Source organism: Hemiscyllium ocellatum, chromosome 9 (assembly GCF_020745735.1).
Source record: "Hemiscyllium ocellatum isolate sHemOce1 chromosome 9, sHemOce1.pat.X.cur, whole genome shotgun sequence".
Classification (NCBI taxonomy): domain Eukaryota; kingdom Metazoa; phylum Chordata; class Chondrichthyes; order Orectolobiformes; family Hemiscylliidae; genus Hemiscyllium; species Hemiscyllium ocellatum.
In genome coordinates, this window is record NC_083409.1 from 62,256,034 (window position 1) to 62,279,453 (window position 23,420).

The 23,420-nt window shown below is 39.3% G+C and overlaps 1 protein-coding gene across 1 annotated transcript in view; it reads right to left on the minus strand.

The window, feature by feature from the left end:
- Positions 1-23,420, minus strand: part of negr1 (neuronal growth regulator 1) — a 535,089-nt gene that overhangs the window by 421,367 nt on the left and 90,302 nt on the right. The window lies entirely within an intron of this gene.

Consider the following 23,420-nt stretch of genomic DNA (forward strand, 5'->3'; position numbering starts at 1 on the left):
CAGTATAAAGCTGAAGAAGCAAACAGCATGACTCTTGTCAGTGATTGGTGAAAATTGTTTGAATGGTTACTAAGCACATGCTGACATTAATCCAAGGACTATCATTCTGTTATTATTAATGGGTAATTGCTTTCCACAACCTGTCTTTATCGCAGCATTGAGGGTTGGGTGATCTCCGTTTGAATTACAGATTAAAAAGGTGATCAAAGGATTATCCAGCTTTTATGTGGGATTATGAATAAAATTTAGTTTGTTTTTATAAAGAATGAAGTGCTTGAGAGGCTTTTAACATTTGGGGGTTTCACAGACAGTTGCATTTCATTATTATGGCAAAAGCTGGAATAAACATTTGGATAAAAGCAACATATTGTGAATGCTGGAAATCTGAAATAAAACAGAAAGTCTTGGATAAACTCAGGTCTGGCAGCAGTTGTGGAGAGACAAACTCTCTGTAAATATCTAGATCTTTGTTTTTATTTCATCACAATATGGAGTATGGTGAGTTGGCATTGAGGTTGCAATGTCAAACGGTGGAGGACGGGCACAGGGTGACAGGGGTGGCACTGTATTGCTACTGATCATAAAGAACAAAGAAGATGGATGGGGTATGAGTCAACAACAAGTTGGCATGGAAGCCAAAAGGGGCCACACAGCATGGGTGGGCAAGCATGAGTTTGCATAGAGAATGTGAAGGACCACTGAGGTGTTTTTAGATCAGCCAGCATGGGCAAAGCTTGGGACATGGGTGGATGATGGAGTATGAAAAGTGAGGGCTAGAGGGCCTAGTATTTAACAAAAGAGAGGTGTCCCAGACTGTTAAATTAGACTCTATAAATTGATTATAAAGAACAAAGAAAATTTACAGCCTAGGAACAGGCCCTTCGGTCCTCCAAGCCTGAGCTGATCCAAATGTATAATCTAAACTTGTCAGTCAATACCTAAGCATTTGTATCCCTCTGCTCCCCACCTACTCATGCATCTGTCCAGACGCATATTAAATGAATCTATCGCGCCTGCCTCTACCACCTCTGCTTGCAACACGTTCCAGACACCTACCGCCCTCTGTGTAAAGTACTTGCTGCATGTATCCCCCTTAAACTTTTCACCTCCCACCTTGAAAGCATGACTTCTCGTTACTGAATCCTTCACCCTGGGAAAAAGCTTGTCTCTATCCAACCTGTCTATACCCTTCATGATTTTGGAAACCTCAATCAGGTTCCCCCCCTCAATCTTCTTTTTTCTAGTGAAAATAAACCTAACCTACTCAACCTCTTTTTATAGCTAGCACCTTCCATACCAGGCAACATCCTTCTCTGCACCCTCTCCAAAGCATCCACATCCTTTTGGTAATTTGGCGACCAGAACTGTGCACAGTATTATCTTGGCACTTAACTGCCCACTGGCCACCTCTTCAGGCATCATCTGTCCCCACCTCACAGTGAAAAATCAAACCAGTTGGGACAATTTTCACCTCTCTCTGAAGTGTGTGCAGTGAACAAGAAGATTCCCAACTTATGCCATCCAATCTCAGGAACAAAAGCAGAGCTGTTCGGTATGGTCAAGGTATGGCGTCTTCAGCCACATACTTCAATCACATGGCAGAAATTCATGATGGGCTGCTTTCAGACCCCATAACCAAAGAGATGTAGGCAGTGTACAGCCTACAGGGGCAGAGAGAACTGAAAACTGGACTATAGGCCTTGTTAGCCTCACATTGAAAAGCAGTACATGCCTGTCATGTCCATTTCATTTTTAAAGATGAACGTCAGTTCATTTGCCACAGGGACAGGGGCCCAAAGATGGATCTGGAAAGGTCAGAAGCATGTTATGAGTTGGAGAACCAAGTGAGGTCTATCCATCATAGGTGATGAGAACCTGTTGAGGTCCTGGCAGTGAGCATGAAGAAGATGAAGTTGAATGATTGCACAGAACAGTAACATGCAGGTACCGACTAGCAGCCTTTCAGGGGCATGCTTTGTTTTCCAAGTTTTCACTCTCCAATCCCACTTCAAGGGCCATCCATAGCTGAGAATGTATTATCGCCCCATGGCAAGGAAATTCTCTTTCCACTAGCAGCTGCAATATAACTTAGGCATTCCTACTTCTTGGGCTCCTAACAGAATGTCCAAGGAAAACCTATGTTTATTTTTCTTGGAGAAAATTCAGTAATAAATCAGCATCGTGAAACCTGGGATGAATGTTCTTAGTTATTAAAAAAAACTGGGTAATCTTTTTTTTATTGTAGATCAGGAATTTAAATTTAAATGCATAATGACACTAACAGTATGTGTTCAATTCCCACATCGGCTGGGGTTGTGATGACGGACTCTCTTCCTGAACCTCTTCACTCGTCTGAGGTGTGGTGACCTGCAGGTTAAACCACCAGCAGTTGTCTCTCTCAAACGAGAGAACAGCCCTGTGGTCTGGTAGGATTACCTTTTAATTGTCAGAGCAGGCTACACTGAATACATGGAAGAATCATGTTTCTACTTGTGCTTTGTGAGATAGAGTGAGGCTGCATAGATTTAGTAGTTGCTGTAGGCTCCCAATAAATCTCTGGATTCTGAACTGGTTAGGAGGCAACAGGGGGCTTTAAAAGGAACAGAGCCTCCAGAGGAGCATATATCAGCTCTTCTAAGGTGTCTCGATCAGTTGTGAATCTTTGTCCTTCATTTTAATCCACTATCCTTTCATTGTTTCTCACATTGCTGCTTTCAGTCCTTCCTTGTTTGAACTAACTACCTGATCCATATAATTCTTTCAAGTTTGCACTGCTATCAGTTATTGTTATTCTTTACCTTCCATTTATTCTATGATACTCCATATTACTTTCTTAGAATACTGATGTTAAGAAGTCATACTCTCAACCCCAGACTGTTCCCTCCTTCTGATCAGATGATTTCAAACAGACTTCCAAATTCAACATTTAAAATATGTGCTGGAAAAACTTATCATACTAGAAGGAGGGAAGAGGTCTTAATGCCTTTCTTGAAAATGTAGTATTTAGAATCTCAATTCCACTGAGAAATTGACAGTTCTCTTTTGCAACTATTATCAAAAACCATGACTAATTTGTGATATGCACATAATGTCTCTCACTTTACTACACTTTAAGATTATAGAAAATTAAGTTATAACTATGGAATTAGAAGACATTTTACTAATCTTTTTTCTCATGTAACGAATATCATCTTCAAAAAAACATAAATTTTATCTCAATAAAGATTTTTGAAATTTGCTGTCTTATTTCCAAAGCAATTATTAAAATAGAACTATTTTACAGAGCCTGAGAGAAGTGAAAACAAAGGTTATCAGCATAGGTAACAAGATGCTTCTGGTACATCTTGGAAAACTTGTACACCCAGCAATACCTAGACGATACGATCACAACCCAATTCACAAAGTCGGTTGTATGCAGCACGATCAAAACCCAAATCTAGGCTTTTGGGAGACAATGAGATCTTCACGTAATGAAGGCATTAAAGCACAAGACAATGAATTGGATGCATTTAGCGTAATTATGAAATATGTTATTACTTTGATTTTAAATGTTATTTGATACTTAGCATCAACTATTGCTATGAATGTTAAAATGTTCAGTCCATGAAGAAAAGGATGAATTTGTAAAACACATGCTAATTTTAAAGCTATTTTTGGGATTCAGTGACAACATCGAGCCTCTCGAATATAATGCTATCATATTAATGCAAGTCTGTAGTACAGCTTCCAGCCCTCCCACTATGGTCATACAAAAATAGACAATCGACATTCCTGAATTTGTGAGGAACAAACACTGTAGGTGCAATACATAGGGTACTCTGGCTTACAAGTAAACTGCATTCATATGTGGTACCCCGATGTGAACACACTGATTATTTTCTGATTTTTGAGGATGATTGCATTGGTGCCAACAATAACTGAAGTTCAGCTTCAGCAGTGAAAGGTGGGAGCTAGTGAAATGAAGTAGGTTTAGCTTTATTTATTGGTTTAATAATTTTCTGTATATTGTAAAATATAACACAAAAAGTTTAGTTGGAAGTGACTTAAGATCCATGATATTTTTGTTGAATTGGGTAGAGTTGTTATTTCTCATTGAGGCCAATGCGGTAGTCACGTTACAATTATTTTTCATTCAATTATTTAGCTATTCTTAAATGTTTATATTCTTTTCTGTGCTTTCTTTAATTTATAAAGAATGTTATTCATCTTATACCAAACAAAAAGCCAGATATCTTGATGATAGATTGAAACTCAGCTAAGATAATTGCACATAACATTTGCAAACAAAGAGCAAATGCCATGTTATTAAACGTGACATGATCAAATCTCTAGGCATACATTAAAGCAGAGATAGTGACCTTACTTTGCAGGAAGCAATCACACATCCTTTACTTGTCTCTATTTCCTTTTGTGTTCAAAAGTAAGTGACTGGATGGCTATTTGATTAACATTGTAATCCAAAACAGCCCTAACGCAGAGCATCAATGAAATGGACTACCAAAGTATGAGGCTAGATTTGACATTTTGCAATAGTACAAGAGGTGAAATTAGAATGGATTACCCGATCCCATTCGAAACACATTACTGGTATGGTTACACACAGTATATAATTGGTGCATTTTAATTTGAAATAGCTGGAGAATATATCATAATGAATCAGTTTCAGATTTGAAGTCCATCCCAAACCTAAGTTTTTGAATGATAAATCTAATACTCCATCCTCCAAACTGTGCAATCTATATTTACTCTGTTGGAGTCTTCTAACAGAGAATTGATCTAAATGTAAAATTACAAAATGAAAGAGAAAGAAAGTAATGAAAGAGAGACTAGTTCATAAGACCAATATGCCAGATGCAAATGAATAGTTCTCTGTTCTTAGCACAATGACCTCCTTCTAAAAATGGTCCATTTGGATATCAGCTATGAACACGGCACCATTGGGATCTGATACCCTCCAGTCGTCATGCTCAATGTCTCCGTATTGTTCCCCTTGCGTTGGGCACAATAGCGTTTCCGGGATAAATGGGACCGTAGTCCCATTATCTGATTATAATTTCATGAAAACTGAGGAGGTAAAGAGTGGAAGCCTGTTACTTTTAAATGAACAACTATTTACTTAAATTGTACAGTTAGAATTTTCTGTGAAAATAAAACAATAGGTTTTGTTCTGTGCTGAATCAAACACAGGCGATGGCGTAGAATGTGGGGAACGTTAACAGCAGGTATGGATTGGGTAGGGTATAGGAAGTTACAGCCATGCTAGTGTGTTATTCCAAAATTTAATACGACAAGTGTAGGCCAGTACCAGCAATGACTGAGCACTAGCAGTGAAAATGAAGGAGGTTGTCACAGCTTCTCTTTGTGCCACTTAAAGTACTTCTACAATATTGTCATCTGTTGTCTGCCAGACACTCAGATTCATTCATTCTTTTATCCAATTTATCCTAACAGGTTAGCAGGACTTGTTTACTCCCACAGCTTTGCAAAGTCTATTTTCCTCTGTGACAGATTCTTCCAGGCTCATTTCTGTGAGGTCTGTTCAATTTCCAGTCAGGATTGAGTTGCTGTATTATATGATCTAGTCAAGCACATTCCAGAAATTGGTTGATAAAGCATTTTATGCCTATTGACAAAATCCATCACTGGCCTACCCATTTCCAAATATGAAGTTTTGTGTAATTAATCATGAAGTAGAGATTGTATAGCATTGAACAGCACAGAAGCAGGCCTTTCTTTCTGGCCCACTGTACCTGTGATAAATGTTTTGGAAGAGCTGAAGAACTTCCCTCCTTAGCTTGCAATCTCATGATCCATCAACCATGACTTGTTCCCTTTAAGCTCCTTCCTAAAATCCATACACAAGACTGCCCTGATCAACCCATCTAATCCAGCTTCACTGAGCTTATTTCTTCATGTCTTTACTCATTTTTTTTTCTCATTTAGTTCAGCGTCTTTCTACCTATGGTATACCTCTTCCAATGCCCTACTTCACTTCAACAGTTTCCTAAGCATTTTCTCTTCACAATGGATTTCTGATTCCTCTTCACCTCTATTCTCTATCAGGATGGTCACAGAGCTCTCTAATTCTTCCCTAAACTATGGCCCAAACCATCCCAATTGTTAACACCCATCAGGATTGGGCTGATTCCTTTCCTGATCTCAATGTTTCAACGCCTACAATGATTTGAAAATACAAAGGAAGCTGGTAATACTGATGTTTGTGACTGTATAAAGTTCAGTATCAGAAAGGAGTTAGCCAGATTCTTCAAATAAAGCGTGCGATTATTACAAAAAAACTACTCAACCAAATATTATTCATAAAATGGTTTGAAATGCACACACAGAGCCCAAAAAAAGAATAAAACTCTGCAAATTCAGCAAAACATCTTTTTGTTATAGATTGTCCAAATGCTGATCTGAAGCTAAAGCTGCTTTCCACACAAACTAGTGCTGCCATTTTCTCTTGGATCAGCTATGGCTTAGTCTGGAAGCGATAGCGTAAATTCAGGTGTCTCTTTCAAGAACCTTCTATATGGTGATGAGATCTTCAACCTACAAGATTTAACAAGAGAGCTTTAGAGAAAAAGAGACAGTAAAGGCTGTTGCTCCTGCGGCAATTCCTCTTTGTAATTATAACCAATGGCCTAGTGGTATTATTGTACACAGATGATTAACCAGAAACTTGGCTATTGTGCTGAGGACCTGGGTTCAAATCCTGTCATGGTAGAATTTGAATTCAATAAAGAATCTGGAATTAAGGTCTAATGAAGCCATTGTTAGAAGAGTTAAAAATCACACAACACCAGGTTAAAGTCCAACAGGTTTAATTAGAAGCACACTAGCTTTTGGAGCATCAAAGGAGCGACACTCCGAAAGCTAGTGTGCTTCCAATTTCACTTGATGTTGTGTAATTTTTAACTTTGTACGCCCCAGTCCAACACCGGCATCTCCAAATCATTGTTAGAAAAACCCATCTGGTTTGCTAATGTCCTTTAGTGGAGGGAACTGTCATCCTCACCTAGTCTGGCTTCTGTGTGACTCCAGGCCCACAGCAAAATGGTTGACTCTTAAATACCCAATGGGCAATAAATGCTAACCTAGCCAGGGATGCCTACACCTTGTGAATGAATAAAGTAATATATTTTATTCCCACAAACTGGGTCATGCAACTTCTCTTTGAAAATGTTGCAGACTTGTCACCATCCAAGAGACTTGTTTTCTTGTAAATGCAACATTGTTGTTGCTGTAGCAACTGTCGATTGTTTTTAAAAGTGTTCTTTGTGAAAAGTTCAAGGTATTTTGGAACGCACATATTCATAAGATCACTCATCACCACAATTCTCTGCCTAACTGAACTTGTTCTCACTCTGAGGAACTTCTTTAAAGTATACTTGTGTAGGTCCTAGCTATGCTGGTCTTTGTAGTGCAACATTTATTACTGCGGTCCTACATGGGACCATCTTTTTCCAGTCTATAAATGCCTGTATCGGTGCCACCTGATAGACATACATGACCTGTAGTTATATGGATGATTGTAGTACATTGTTCACAAGGTTTGAAAGTCATTCTCAATCTCTTCAATTCTTCAAGATTAGGCCTGTGCTTATATCTTGTTAAAACAAAACACTGAATAACTCAGACCTGGTCAGTCAAAATTTCCACCTCCCATTTATGTTGAAGGGAAGACTTGGAAACATGTTGAACACTTGGAATACCTAGGCAGCCACCTCTCTCGACAGGCCACCGTTGACAAGACAATCAAATACCCGAGAAGTTGCACTAACTCAGCCTTCTGCAAAGTATGGCAGTGAATATTTGACAACAAAATCTTCTGCAAACCAATAAAAGCCCTAGTGTACAGAATATTTTTAGTCACTACACTTGTGTCTTAGCAGTGAGACCTAGACTGGAGAGAAGGAATGAAATTTGACCAGCAGTGCCAACACTGTGGTATCCAGACTCAGTGGAAACATTGTCAAACAAATGCTCCTGTCTTCCTTGTAGTCAGCTCTACTCAAAACCAACTATGATAACTTGGACACTCAGGCCAATGAGAAGCATCATCTTCGCTAGGCCTGTCTTCTCAACTCTCAATGACCAACATTCTAGAGGATGGCAAAGAAAATGCCATCGGAGATTTTCAATGAAGCATAAAACAATTAATATCAGTGACTGAAAGAATCTGGCCACCAATCATTCAGTATAGTGACAACAGGTGCACCATGCTGCAGCTTGCTTAGGGTTTAACTGTTTTAAAGGTGAAGCAAAGCAATGTCACAGAAGGAAAGAAAGGAAGTATCTAGTCTGGATCCCAGTATCTCATGGGACATTTTGTCCCTTTAGCCCAAACTTCTGTGGGTTACGAATTGGCCTAATCAGTTGCATGGAGAATCATGGGAGAAATTCATGACCCTGAGTACAGCCCATCCACAAATCAAAGAACAGTGGTGAAGGGTGCTACCTCCAGCTTACACTCTGAGTCTTATATTTGAATCTTACATTTTTTTGACCAAATGCAAGCTGTGCTGAAGTTTGTTTTGGAACATTTATCTCTCCAAGACCTAGTAGGTCTCTTAATGAATCTTAACAAACCTACTTCATTAAAACCAGACCCCACCCTGTCCCTACGATGGACTTCATGTCCAATTCCCACTTCACCTTACCACGCAGCATTCTCCAGAATAAGTCAGCGACATCTCCTGAACCTGTGCTATCTGTAAAAACACACTACGTACCTGATAGGTTCAGAGTGAGTGAGATGTAGGATGGCAAGCAAACACTCCAGAGATGTAGCATGGTCCAATCCAAGAGTGGCTGTGTGTCTCTGAGCACATAGTGACCTTGCAGCACGACAATGCTTGCTGCTGGTGTAGGCTGGGGTGCAACATTGGAGTGCAGAGGCTTCCGTAAGTGGATTAGAGATATGCTAAACAGTTCTTTAACGGATGGCACACATTGGATGTCAATATCCTTTGATGTCCTTGTACGTGTGGCCAGTGCACATGGGATGAGATACTGATGTCTGGTGTCCAACATAGAGGTCCTTTAGAGCAAGCAGCCAGCTGATTTCGCCATGACCCTACTCTGATTTCCATGTTGAGTTTTCTCCACATCTAGCCTGTTTAGTTCCCTCTGCAACAACCTGGTCCTTACAGTCATCATATCTCCATCACCCTTCCCTCAGGCATCTTTCCTTGCAAGTGTAGGAGATACACTCCTGTCCTTTTCCCACTTCCTTTCTCATTATTCAATGCCACAAAAACTCCTTCCAACTGAAACTCCTATTCACTGGCATTTCTATCAATTTAGTTAGCAATATATTCATTGCTTACCCTGTGGTCTCCTCTATAATGGGGGCACCAAACGTAGACTGAGGAACATCTCTGCTCAGTCCACATCCAAACCCCAAGGCTCTGTTTCTATGTAAGTTAATCATTTTGATTCATGGCTTGCCACAATAAATGCTACACAAGCTCAGGAAGCAGCAACTCATCTTTCAATTCAGCCCTCCACCACTTTCTAGACTTTCTAATATGGAGTTTAACAATTATAAATCATAACTTACGCATTCATCTTGTCTCTTTTTTGCAAACGTGTTTCTTACTTTAGTCTTCCAAGATGGCTGCTACATTCATGCCTCAGCTAGACACAACCTTTCTTGCTTTACTGTAGCTGTTACCACGCACTTTAGTTTTTACATCATGAAATCCATTGTCATTTAACTTCTCCTGCCCTCCACCATATCACAGATCTTTCTTTACATCATTCCTTTCTTCAATTCTGATGAAAAATCATCAATCTGAAACAGAGTTAACACTTGCTTCTCTCCACTGATGCTGACTGATCAGTTCAGTATTGACAGCATTTCTGTTTTTGTATCTTTGAAAAAGCTAGCAAATGAATCCCACTCTCTGCATATTATCCACATCACTGTATGTGTATATTGAGTTCAATTTTCAAAGTTACCATTGAATCAGATTCCCCCTCACACTCTTTCCAGGAAATGTAGTTGACATCCATTGGAATATGTGCAAGTCAAATAATTTCCTTCATAGCTGATGGCGCTACACAGTAAACTCTGTTAATAATCTTATTAACAATATTATATCTACACTAATTAAAAATGTGTTGTCAATTTTGTATGCACACACATTATTTTTTTCTATTATTAATTCTTGTATCTATATTTTACTATCATGTTCATAATTTGGTCAATTTCTGATAGTAATTACGATTTGCTAGTATTTTTCTCAGTAACTGGAATTTCTAAATCAGAAAACAAAAGTTCTATCAAAAGCAAATGTTCATATTTCACCATGACATCAAATTCATTTAACTGTGTCTTTTAATACCCTTACTATATTTTTAGTTTAAGTCCTCAGCCTCTACTAAAAACCAGAAATTGGACCTGATAAATTTGCCAAGATCTGTGACTGTTATCTGAATTTATATATGGAATCTGAGCATGTGCACATTCCTAAGATGTATTAAAATCATTGGGTAGAATCTTTGGATATTTTGGCAAAGAGTTAATTTTGTTCAGTTTCATAGAGGACTTGTTGTTGTGAACCCTAGTCAGATTTTGCAGCATATCATCTCAAACATGTCTCACTGACTACCTAACCTGCCCCATGACACCCTCCTAAGTCCAATGTTAGCTTAATTCTACAACTCGCTTGAGCCAGAAGAACTCAGCTTGCCCTGGGTATACCAGGATAGACTGGTATTCCTGGCACCAGTGCCATCCTTATACTCTTAACTGAACACCCGGCCAAGTATCTTCACCAGTAATCTCATGGCAGAGAAGTCCCAAACACACACTGGCCATGGCACATAACTGGAAAGCTGACCCTTCCTGGAACAAGCAGCTCTGGTTTCTTGCCCCGTCACTATGTAACCACTAGGCCACACTGCCTACCTGAACTTAGCCACATCCCATCAACCACCCTCGCAGAGTCACTCTCCAAATGCCCACTGCAGACCAGCATCATACCATTGTCCAGAGGGGAGTGTCATCATCAGACATTTCCAACCAAGAGCTTTTATTTAAAATGATTACAAACAAAACTAATAGCAGCTGGAGTTCGCCTCCACAATGCAAATTAAAAGGTGGCATGATGACCATGTTAATTTTACATTGCACATTGATGCAGCCAGCTCTCATCGACTGAAACCAGGTATCAATCAAGTCCTGTCCAGATTGTAATGCCCAACATAGCTAAGCTTTGTCATAAACAAGGAGATCTTCCTCCACCACAATTTCCTCATCCTCCAATTTGGAACGCCTCTTCCATTTTCCCGGTTCCTCAGTATCGAGAACGTTGCCTCACTGCATGCTCCAATTGTTCAGAACACAGCACAAGGAAGATGCAGCACCTTCTTTCTGGACCATATAGAGGCCCACCCGATGCCAGATTGGTCCAAACAGCAGAATTGTACAGTTAACAACCCTGCTGTCTGCGTCATCATGGCCCGTTATTGGTTGCATTGTATCTGTGTTCGGCATCACTTTAGGGGGTTATGACATGAGCCATGGTTGTGGTGAGAAGCCCTTGACTCTAGTAACCAGCTTTCTAAGGGCACCTGGATCACCTCCCCAACCTTGCCCCAGATCCTGCAGGTCTTAGATTCCAATCTAACAGTTGGCACAATATCCAGGGGCACACAGTACCTAAGTTGACACTGTGCCTGGTTCATTGCCAGGAAATAGATTTGAGGGTGTAAGACTCTGACCCTCAGTGAATGCTGACAATATCTACAGCAGGGCGTTTCTTAACTTTTGCAGCAGCTAGCTGCTCTTCTTGGCTAACCGGTTTATCCTGCCTCTCTTCTATTTGCCTTCTCCTTCTCAATAAGTCAGCCAGTTTGATTAAGGTTCCACTTCTGACCAGATGCATTACTCCTGGCAGTGACCTATGTTGAGAATGTAAGGGATGCAACTTGCTTGTAATTGAGGAAATTTAGTGCTGGCAGACCTTGTAAATGATGACTGCAGACATTCCTCCAACAATGAGACATGGACAGCCCAACAACAAGGACCATATATGGAGATCTCATTGCACTTTGGGATAGCCATCTACAATGTAAAGATGCTGCAATGGCTGTGTGACCAACACAGAACAAGATATTGGTATTTCTCTGCACTCTGAAGCCTTCTCAGATCAGTTCCACATCAATCCTGAAAGTTATCAGTCCACGAAGTTGCCTCAATCATTTTACTTGGAGGGAATCGATTCTGCATCTCACCATGCCAATCCAGGTCTCACAAGGACTGTGTTGGTTATGGCCTATATCACCACGTTTCCTATCAATGGAGATAACATCTACTTCATTGAAATCTCTATGAAATCTGCAAACAGCCAAAGACATGGTGTACATTGCCTATGACCAGCATTTGAACCCAAAAAATTTCAGCCTGTATGCATTTTATATATACAATGATATTATTGCAAAAAGCTGCATTTCACAGTTGCACGATTGATGCTTTTTCCCATTCCGTGTTCCCCTGTCCAGCAGAAGTGCAGTTAATGCTTTTGCCCACTAATGAAGCTCTGACTGCAGTCACCTTGGACATTTGTCCTGGGCATTTCGTCCTTGCAGATCTCATTTTGTTAAATGCAAATAATGGCAGGGAATGGGCAGCACGGTGGCACAGTGGTTAGCGCTGCTGCCTCACAGCACCAGAGACCTGGGTTCAATTTCCACCTCAGGCAACTGTCTGTGGAGTTTGCACATTCTCCCTGTGTCTGTGTGGGTTTCCTCCAGCTGCTCTGGTTTCCTCCCACAATCCAAAGATGTGCAGGTTAGGTGCATTGGCCATGCTAAATTGCCCGTAGTGTTAGTTGAAGGGGTAAGCGTAGTGGAATGGGTCTGGATGGGTTGCTCTTCGGAAGGTCGGTGTGGACTTGTTGGGCCAAAAGGCCTGTTTTCACACTGTAAGTAATCTAATCTAATCTAATCATGGTGGGCAGCTTCAACACTGGGTTGGCCTGGTTGCCAGGATCCTTCCCCCAATGAAGCATATCAATACGGCAACTCTCTGAGTGTTTAGGCCTTGGCTGAAGTGCCATCACACAAAAAAGGCACAACGTGGAAATGCAGGGATGCTGTGAGTACAGAGGTGAGTGCTAAACAAGTGAGAGCTGAAGCAGCAAGTGTGTGGCCAGGCCCTGCATGTAAAGTGGCCTTGCAGCAGCAAATCAATGCTGGTTACTGGTACACCCTGAAAGGCATCTTTAAAGTGCAGCGGTATCCTGCAAGTGGATCGGAGAGGTGTCATGAAGGCTTGTTGCAGATGTTCATTGTTGGATAGCACCATGTGTGAACATGGAGCACGTGCCACTCTGCCCTCGAACATGCTCTGACACGTTGTTGCCAAGCAGCGAGCTTGGCACCAGGTATCTGCTCTGACTTTCTTAGCAGGAATTGTCAACATCTAGTTTCTTGCAGTGGATGGTAGAACAGGAATCTGCACTTTAAGGAGTCGAGGTGTTTGTAAATGAGACTATTAAGAAGCAATAATCTCCTTTAAAAGGCTATATAGCAAGAATCTCATCCCTACGCTTGGAATGTTGTTGAAAATGCAATAAGTTGCTGGTGGCATATAGAAAGCCCTCAACCAACTTCTCATGCAATTCTCCCCACATTCCTTGATATAGTTCACATCATTCAGGCTTCTATAAGATTACAGTCATTGTGTTAGCTGAATTGCTGCAATTTTTCACTGGCGTTTAGTGGTTTTGTGCAGTGCTTTTCAAAACATTGGAAGAAAATCTAAAAGACAAATTTTAGAAATTATACTTAGATGACATTCATTTTTTAATTGATTTTTTTCTAAAAGTGAAAAGTTGTGTGCAAAAATGAGACAGAACAAAATATTATACAGATTACACATTTGTTTTGTGTATTGTTGCAAAACAACAGGCAGCATACAATGTTCAGAGAAAGAAAAAAAGTCTTTCTTCATCTTATTTGTAATTCATTTTTCAAAAGAATTAATAGGTAAGGGAAATTATAAATTCTTTTATTATCACACATGTCTTTTGTTGACAGAAATTTTCAATGCTATGTTTCTTAACACTCCCTTCAAAAGAGGACATGAAGGAAAGTAAGCTTTGAGAATAGACCCTTTAAGGGAAAACTCTAAGGGAAAACTGAAGCAGAGAAGGAAAAAACTATTTTCGAGAACAGTTAACGGTGATAATTAATGGACCTTTGTTCTCCTCTCTACAGAGTAGCAAGGTACAAGAATGGAGAAGAATGTACACATTCATGTATTTAATTTGAGATAATACAATGGATTATTCTGATTCATAAAATCAGATTTCCCCGATATAATATGAAGTAAATTCAACAGTATGATCACTTAACTGTATGTGCTTTCTTCATATGCTGTGCTTCTCTTTGAGTTCAAACATCATCACTCGTTGATCTCTTTAGATGTCTGTCCCTTTGACAATAAGGCGACAGGGACAAACTGCCCAGTTATAAGCATGATTGATTCAGATCAATGGTTGTTTCACTTATTAACAGATTGAGAGAAGAACCACATTTGTCCCAAGAGCCAAACAGACATTTATTTCTCTCAGGTGGTATTCAAAAGAAAGAACAAAATGTGGACAAGAGGTAGAATATCACACATTAGCAGAAAGTAAATGTGGTGGAAAAGAACCATAACCATGAATTTACACGAAGAACATAGATACAAAATTCCTCTCAAGCTCTGCAAGTCCCTTCCCCCCACTTCATAACTCTAACAGACCCCAGCACAGTTAATGGAAGACTACTGGTTATTTTTCATAGGTTCCTGTTTGTCGTGTAAAGAGTAAACTTCCATCCAACAATGAAAATTTCTTATACAGTTCGTTTGCTATAACACACGATTCGTGAATGCGAATTCGCTGTAAAATGATTGACAAACTGGGGACGCTGTTTCTAAAGCGCAATTTTTAAAATCATGTTGGTTATAACATGATTCTGGCCCCATTAGTTTAAATGGTGCTGCTATTACGTGATTTTCTTATAACATGGGATTGCATGAGAATGGAACTACCGCATTAAACCAGAACTGACTGTAGTGGAAGGTTTGCTTCCACATGCTGGGAGCAACCTGGCTTATCAATGGAGCCTGGTAGGTCAAATAAAGTCAGGCAGCTTCAGTGTCACCTGCAGCAGCATGGCCAAGAAGTAGTCTCAGCTTGTGAAGCAATTTTTTTATTAATTAAACTTTGACTATTTGGCCTCTGTATCAAGGAAGTAAAAGGAATCATGGGTGGGCTTAGGGAACAGGGCTGGCTGGCATTCAATTCTCTATGACCAGATGGACAAAACAGATCTTTATTCATCCTCATCTTCCAGTATTTTTCAAAATTTCTTTCCTCTTCTCTGATGCTCTCCACAGTTTTCCATTAGATTTTCTTTTTGGAAGTCAAAGTTCAGCTCTTTTGCCTGTCGGTTTCTTTCTCTTTGTTTCAGTGATGCCAATGCTGTCCCTAATATGTGCAAAAGTTCTGGATTTCTCAGGTTCCTTAAATGAATGGGCACCAAAGATGAACTGGTATCTGTGCCTGTCTTTTTTGAGTGGCTGAGGTATTCTCTCATTCACCTTTCAAACCCTGAAATAATCAGTGCTAGAATGCACTGTTGTGTTGCTGTCCTTAAAATTACATTGGATTGTAACTCTCAGTCCCAGACCATTCAGTTCCTAAATTATTGATCATGCTAGACTGTGAAGAGGTTGTCACTAATTCCTTTTTAAAGTTTCAGAAGATCCAATGTGGTTAACGCATGGAAGCTATTTTGCAGTTGACCTTGCATCTTCCAATACAGTTCCCCAGTGAATTCTCTTTGAAAGTGGAATCTCCCTCTCTTCTACTCATACAATCATGCAACATGGTCAGTAAACCTTGGTTACTAGGCACTGATAGACTGAAGCAACTTCTACCTGAACCAATGCTGGGATGCCTGTGCTAATAAGTCAACTGTAACTGGAGGTAAAATAATAGACAATATGATGTATGATGTTTCTACACCATTATTCTTTTACTTTAATACTTTATTGAAAATGACTGTCACAACCAATGTCAGTGTGTCTTATACATCACTTAAAGCAGATCAGTCACGCATATAAACACAAGAAGATTCAAAAGAATAGGTCATTGATCAATTTCTTATCCTTGTCTGCCCCAGTAAAACACCTGAAGCTGTGCATTAAGGACAGGAAATCCTTCCCCCTGAGTCGATCACATGTTTAATCCGTCATTTCTTTCAAAAACATTGTGCTTTATCCTCAGAATGATTATACCTATTATCCCATTTTAAGAACTGGATAAAAAGTACTGATAGGTACTCATTTGACATCATATATTTGATCACATAAATGTGAGCAGTTCAGAAGTAATTGAATTCAGCAAGTACTGATGAAGAACAATTCAGGGAAAACAGAGAAACAGGCAATTAATTTATCTGATTATTTTTCCAATCCCAGCAGTCCCAATTTGATATATAACATGAACAATCAATGCATTCACTAGAAAAGCTTTTTGAACTTTGTCTTCCAGCTTGTTGAAAATAAAGTATTAAGATAACATTTTTAATACTGGAGACCATTTTCAACTCTTTATTGCAGAGATTTACTTCAGTGAGTAAATTCTGAACTTCAGTGAGTGAGTGACATATTTGTAATTCCAAATAAAAATTATTCAAATTGCTCAATAAAGTAAGTTGACTGTAAGAATCAAGTCAGTTAGTCACAGACCAGACAGAAAATATGATTAGAGGTACCGTGACAGAAATTCAACTGGTTCCATCTTTGGGCTCAAAATTCATATACATCTAAACGGGAGATCTAAGTCTTCATTTGCAGTAAGATAGATGAACTGTTAGCACAGCCATGTGTCTACAGGTAACTTTCTCATGGAAAGTATGCTTGCCTCACTAGGAGCAGCTCACAAGTAAATATACAGGAGAAGGATGGAAGAGTGGTGGAAAGGAATCAAAGAAATTAGGAAGAAGGACCATTACCATTTAAATTTAGCTCTGTGGTGGAAGCCACATCCTAGGTTGCCTCTACCTGGAACATTTCAGCAATGGAAGGTCCTATCAGACTTGTCCAATTTCTGCTTTGGCTTCCTAGTGCACCTATTGGATCCTTTATTAGCACATGTGACCTGAATGCTGAAAATTTTGCTGCTTTCCTTGGGGTACAGGGCATAATCCTGCAAAATTAATCATATTTTCCCTCCTCAAACCCAAGAATATACATTTAAATTTTTGAATATAAAGGTTGTAATTTAAGGAATATATTTAGGTCTGCCTCAATTTACTGTTCAAGAGAGATAGATAAGTGGGTGACAGCACAAGTCACCTCGCAATTTTTTTTTAAGCGGACTGCTGGAAGACCCTGACAGGACATCAAGTGGCTGAACAATTACTGTTTTATGATCCAAAACCTTTGGATAATGTTCAGCCAGAGATATAATCGAATCTCCCTCAAAATGGTTGCATCCAATAGTCTCAACACTTAATTTTAACTTAATTTTAGTTGGTTTTGATTTTCTTTGTCTAGTTGCCTAAATTATGCTGCCATTTTAGAAATGTTCATTCTGAAAGATAGGTTATTTTAAAAAAATACAGCCTATGCTCATATGCCTTCTTTAAGTAGTAGCATGTCCCAAAGCACTTCACAAAAAAATATCATAAAACAATAAATGACATAAAGATATTAGGTCAGTTAACTAAAGGCCTAATCAAAGAATTAGATTTTGAAGAAAAAAATGAAGTAGAGGGGCCTAGAGGTAAAAAAAGAAATTTTAGAACTTAAGTCCTAGACAATTAAATTTGTTGAATTTGTTCACAGCTTTGTGTCCCCATACAATTTTTTTGCATCATTTATATTTTCATTCAATATAAAATAGACTTATTAGGGAATGTTCCATGGAATCATACAACACACATTTAATAACACCAATCCTCCACCATCAAGGAAGTTTACATATATTTCTGTTCAAATCGAAAGCTAATCATATGCCTAGAAACAAATGAAAACATTATCTAAAGTAAACTTGATAAGGAAATAAATAGTCTAAAGTATAGAGTAGTTGAGTAACTGAGTACATAGCTGAAAATGTGTTGCTGGAAAAGCACAGCAGGTCAGGCAGCATCCAAGGAACAGGAAATTCGACGTTTCGGGCCGGAGCCCTTCATCAGGAATGAGGAAAGTGTGTCCAGCAGGCTAAGATAAAAGGTAGGGAGGAGGGACTTGGGGGAGGGGTGATGGAGATGTGACAGGTGGAAGGAGGTCAAGGTGAGGGTGATAGGCCGGAGTGGGGGTGGGGGCGGAGAGGTCAGGAAGAAGATTGTAGGTTAGGAGGGCGGTGCTGGGTTCGGGGGATTCGACTGAGACAAGGTGGGGGGAGGGGAAATGAGGAAACTGGAGAAATCTGAGTTCATCCCTTGTGGTTGGAAGGTTCCCAGGCGGAAGATGAGGCGCTCTTCCTCCAACCGTCGTGTTGTTATGGTCTGGCGATGGAGGAGTCTAAGGACCTGCATGTCCTTGGTGGAGTGAGAGGGGAGTTAAAGTGTTGAGCCACGGGGTGGTTGGGTTGGTTGGTCTGGGTGTCCCAGAGATTTTTATTCATTCGCATGGCTGCAAGGGTGGAGCGGAGGAACCGGAGGAAGGTCTGTTGCTGGAGGCTCCGTATTTATTGTAGGTACAGATTGTCCTGGTTGGGTCCAAATTTTGTTGGTCGGAATGTAGCCCGGAGTCAGTGCGGGATCAGTCGGTTCCGTAGGCAGGTGCTGAGGAAGGAGATGAGGCTGTGTTGGCGAGTCTGTTTGAGAACGTGGCTGAAGAGCTTCTGTGCAGAGGAGATGACCTGGGGGGTGCAGTGAGAGAGGGACTCACTGAAATCCTTGTAGAGGGAGGAAGAGAGCTTATTCAATAAAAATTCCGACCAACAAAATTTGGACCCAACCAGGACAACCTGTACCTACAACAAATCTGAAGCTTCCAGCAACAGACCTCCCTCCGATCCTCCGCTCCACTCTTGCAGCCGTGCGAATGAATAAAAATATTTTAACCTAACTGAGTACATAATAAAAAAACTAAAGAACAAGGATGAATGTGCATCATTGCTAAATGTTGCAGTAGTACTTGTTAATTAAAGCACAGAAACAGGTCTTTGAGCTCAATGTTAACATTTCTGATCCACTCAAACCTCCTGCCATCTCACTTCATCTCATCCGAGCAACATGTGTTTCCACCTGTTTCTCTCTCGTGTACCTATCTCACATCCCACTAAATGCATGAGTGTTCTTTACCTCAGCCACTCTTATGTAGTGACAAGCTCAACATTGTAACTACTCTGAGTAAACAGACACTTTTGAATTCTTTATTGGACTCATAAATGACTAATATTTATGTCTCCTATCTATGGATTATCATTACAAATGGAAACATACAGCAGGATTTTCAAGAAGTCAGGAAGCTTCCACGGAATTCTAAAAAGTGGGCAAGATCCAAATAGAGAAATTTCAACACTATTTTTGACACAACTCATTTATTACTTCCGGTAGGAAAAAGGTTGTGATGTAAGTCGCACATTCACAGAAATACAATAGGGCCATTTGAACTTTTGATACCCCATTTTGGCTGCTGCAAGGATCTTAAACCATGATGCGAGACTCAAGAATTGATGGGATAAGTGTAACTGTACTTGAAGAAGCATTCAGTCTGCTTAACTGTCAAGATCTGAAGATTTTAAAAAATCCTGTTCTTCAGTCTGCAAAAGAATCTGGTTATAGTTGTCAGCGAGAGTTTAAAAAAACACCATCTGCCAGACTGCTCTCATTGCCGGGCCAGGTGGTACAGTACATACTTGAACAGCTTTGATAGTTATTTGTTGACATTTCTCTAAGGGCTTTGTATGAATGTTAAGCTAACTTTCAAAAACTATCATTAACTTAGCAAGGATTCTGCATGCATAGTTTGATTGACAGGCTGAAGAGCCTATTAAAGGATTAGCTTCCTTTGATGTAAGGTATCAACAGAAGTATGTCTGAGAATTGCTGGAAGAAGGAATTTCTTTTAAAGGCTTTTCATCTTATAGTTACCAGGACAATTCACAACAATAACAATTCAAAGATAAAAATCAACATGGATACTGCATGAGGGGAGAATGCTGATTGTTTAATGTATGGATTCTGACTGGTGAAGGCATTGTCATGCACAATGCACCAATTAGTCATGATTGAAGTTGACTGTCAAAATTTGTTTAAATTTTAAACTGGGCACGTTTCTTGCTCACATTTACTGGACTCTGATTGATCAGGAATTGCCCTGAGAAATGAAGAAGCAAATAGCTGTCACTTATTTTAAAATGTGTTGAAACAGGTATTGTACATGTACATATTCTTTTTGTCAGCAAAAGACAGCACTAGGCACTTTGTATTAATAACATATATGCAAATACAAAACACTGCAAGCCCAACTGACAATCCTAAATTGGTTGTTAGCAAAATTCTTATCATACTCAGAATCATCCAGCAAATGCTGTTCAATTGAAGAATCACATTTAATGTTGTACAGTATGTTGTAAGTTTTACAAGTGCAGTCTGGTTGGGTATGCCTTGATTGTCATGAACAGCCAAAGGGATATGCTATTTGATATAATCTGCCAGTCTTTGGAATGTACAGGCTACATACTTATCATCATATTGACTCAGAAATTCATTTATCACACCATTTATTTGTGATAAGCAAATGTCTTCTTAGGTTCATGACATCATCCCGTTAATGGCAAAAAAAACTCTTGCTGCTAATGCAGCATGAAAAAGATATTTCTTTCATTTGCTCAAACATTTGAGGTGCCTTATAAGGTTGCCATTATTCTGCAGGATAGTTTTGATATCTCCTATTTCAGCATCAACTTTAAAGGATACACAAATGAGTCAGACACAACTCAGAGATTGACAATAAAGGCAATGCTACATCGTGTGGATCTGTAGAATCCCAACATGTACGATAATCAATGAATATAGGTTTTCAGTAATCACTAGCGGAGAATCTTCCAGCCAATTAGGACATTAAGGGAAAGGAGTTCATTTTTCTGCTTTATTTACTTTGAGTGCAGGATGGAACCCATTAAGACATGTAAGAAAATTGTTATACAGCTGTGGATTCAAATATAGCAAATATATCACCCACAAGTAAGTTAACAATTTTTTCAAGAGGTTGTGCCAGTTTTCCTTTCCCATCCTATTGACAATGCTGAAGAGAGACACAGTCCCATAACTGAATGGATATTTATGTGAACTGAGACTGATGAGTGCAAGACAAAAAGCTTCAACAAAACATGTTAGCAACACTCATGTTCTGTACTACTAAAACAGCAAATCTGTTGTTTTATAAGACATTAAACACAAAATTTAAACATTTTGAATGGTCTTTAATGAATGGGACTTCAAAAAAAATCAAATCCATACAGGAAATCTGCATTAAATCTTTAGACTTTAATTTCATTTCATACCCCCTTAACTCCTGAAGTCTGCCAATGGTTTAATCGCCATGCATCATCGGAGTGTTCAAAATAGTCTGTTCAAGCTGTTAATCCAATTGTGAACTGAGAACTTCCTTCAGGAATAATTGGAGCTTTTTGAAATTCAGCCAAACTTTCATAATCACTTAACAGTCCTTGAAGAAATTTCAAAAAACACTGTATGGAGAGGTGTTAAATCAAGTGGCCTGTCAATCAAAGCAATCCATCAAAGGATGTTTTTAAACAATCCTGGCACATGCAGCTTGTGTTTTATTTGTTTAAAATGCATGTGACTTTAAAAACATCAAACCATGACCCTTCTGGATCTGTCTACTCCATGGATTTGTGACTCCCACACTCTGAATTGAGGCCCTCATGACATCCAAAATGAAGTCTGTTTGAACTGGGTTCAAATTGTCTTGGATGTTTGATTTTCCATTTTGTGTGAATCACACCCTACCCCTTTTGGTCTGTGAGCAAAATTAGGACCTGTCAGAAACTGGATCGGAGTTATCATATTTGGGTTTTGCCCATTATTTTTAAACATGTATAGCACCTTCCATATGCCACAAAAATCCAGTCCTTGGTCTTGTCCACACTGTGAACAACATCATGAGAGGTTTATGGGTAAGAAAAAAAATTTGAATATCAAGTACACATTGTATTAACGCAGGAATTGATTCAGTATGATAGCAAGTCCTGTTCATGGGTTGCCATTATTCATGGATAAAGAATTTTAGGTTGCGATAAACCATGCAGAGTGTTTCATTGGTATGGCACTTTATGCAATTGCCTGTTGCTATTGTTCCTTAGCAACAAACATTATTGCGAGGAAGCAGTGGATAAAATCAATCATGCTCAAAACAACAGAAGGAGTGTCAAAATTACAGACAAGATGTTCAATAGATCGGACTCCGACAGCTACTGAAAATCTGTTGTAACTCATTCTGCATAAAGTTTGTGATTTGAAAAGAAAGATCATTTCAAAATATGGCATCACTGAATACACAGAGAATATTACTATTTTACAGATTTGAAAATAAATATTTGCCTGTTAACTTGCTGCAAGATTAGAGGTTTTGTCATTTTTATGAAGAATAAAGCAATTTTAACTGCACTGTAATCCAAGTCAAAAGTACATCACATATACTGTTTAAAAGCATCTTAAGTATTCCTCTGTTTCTAGTCCATGTTTTATATTATTTACAAAAGCTTTATTGCATGCAGTTGCTTGAGCATGTTGGCACCAAATATCCATGGCTGGAAAGGAGTTTGGGCATCAGATACTCCAAATTGCAGATCCCTTTCAGAGTGTCCTCAGTGGAATGCTGGAGGGAAAGCCTTTACCTGCCATTAACATAGGCACTGTTGTGAGGGAAGCTCTCTGTCACAAAATCCCAAGCCTAGGATTTCAGTGGTATTGTGTGCAGTCAGAGTTTTGGACTCCTCAAGGAATAGAAACTTTTTAAATTGATAAACACCTTCCATGACCTGGGAGACATTAAAGCTTCTTTCTGGAGGACTTTGATAAACCACATGCCTGGCCCTAGCTGAGTACCTGGGTTTTCTGCTGTAATATGGGTATGATGTTGATAGGTAGCCATTATGCTTTCTCAAATACACAAAGCACACATTTGAGAAAAAAAACTCTCTACAACATGCCATCAAATACTTATTGAATCATGTATAACTGTTCAGATATTGGGTACTGTGTATCTTACACTACTTTTTCACTACTTCACACCATCTTACACTGTAAAGGAAGGTCTGAAATGCACGTCTAGTAGGGTGAATATTCATGAATGAAAGGCTAATTTGAGAAACATGAGAGGTGTAGGAATCAGCTCATAGACAACAGCGTCAAGCACAATCTTACAGATGTTT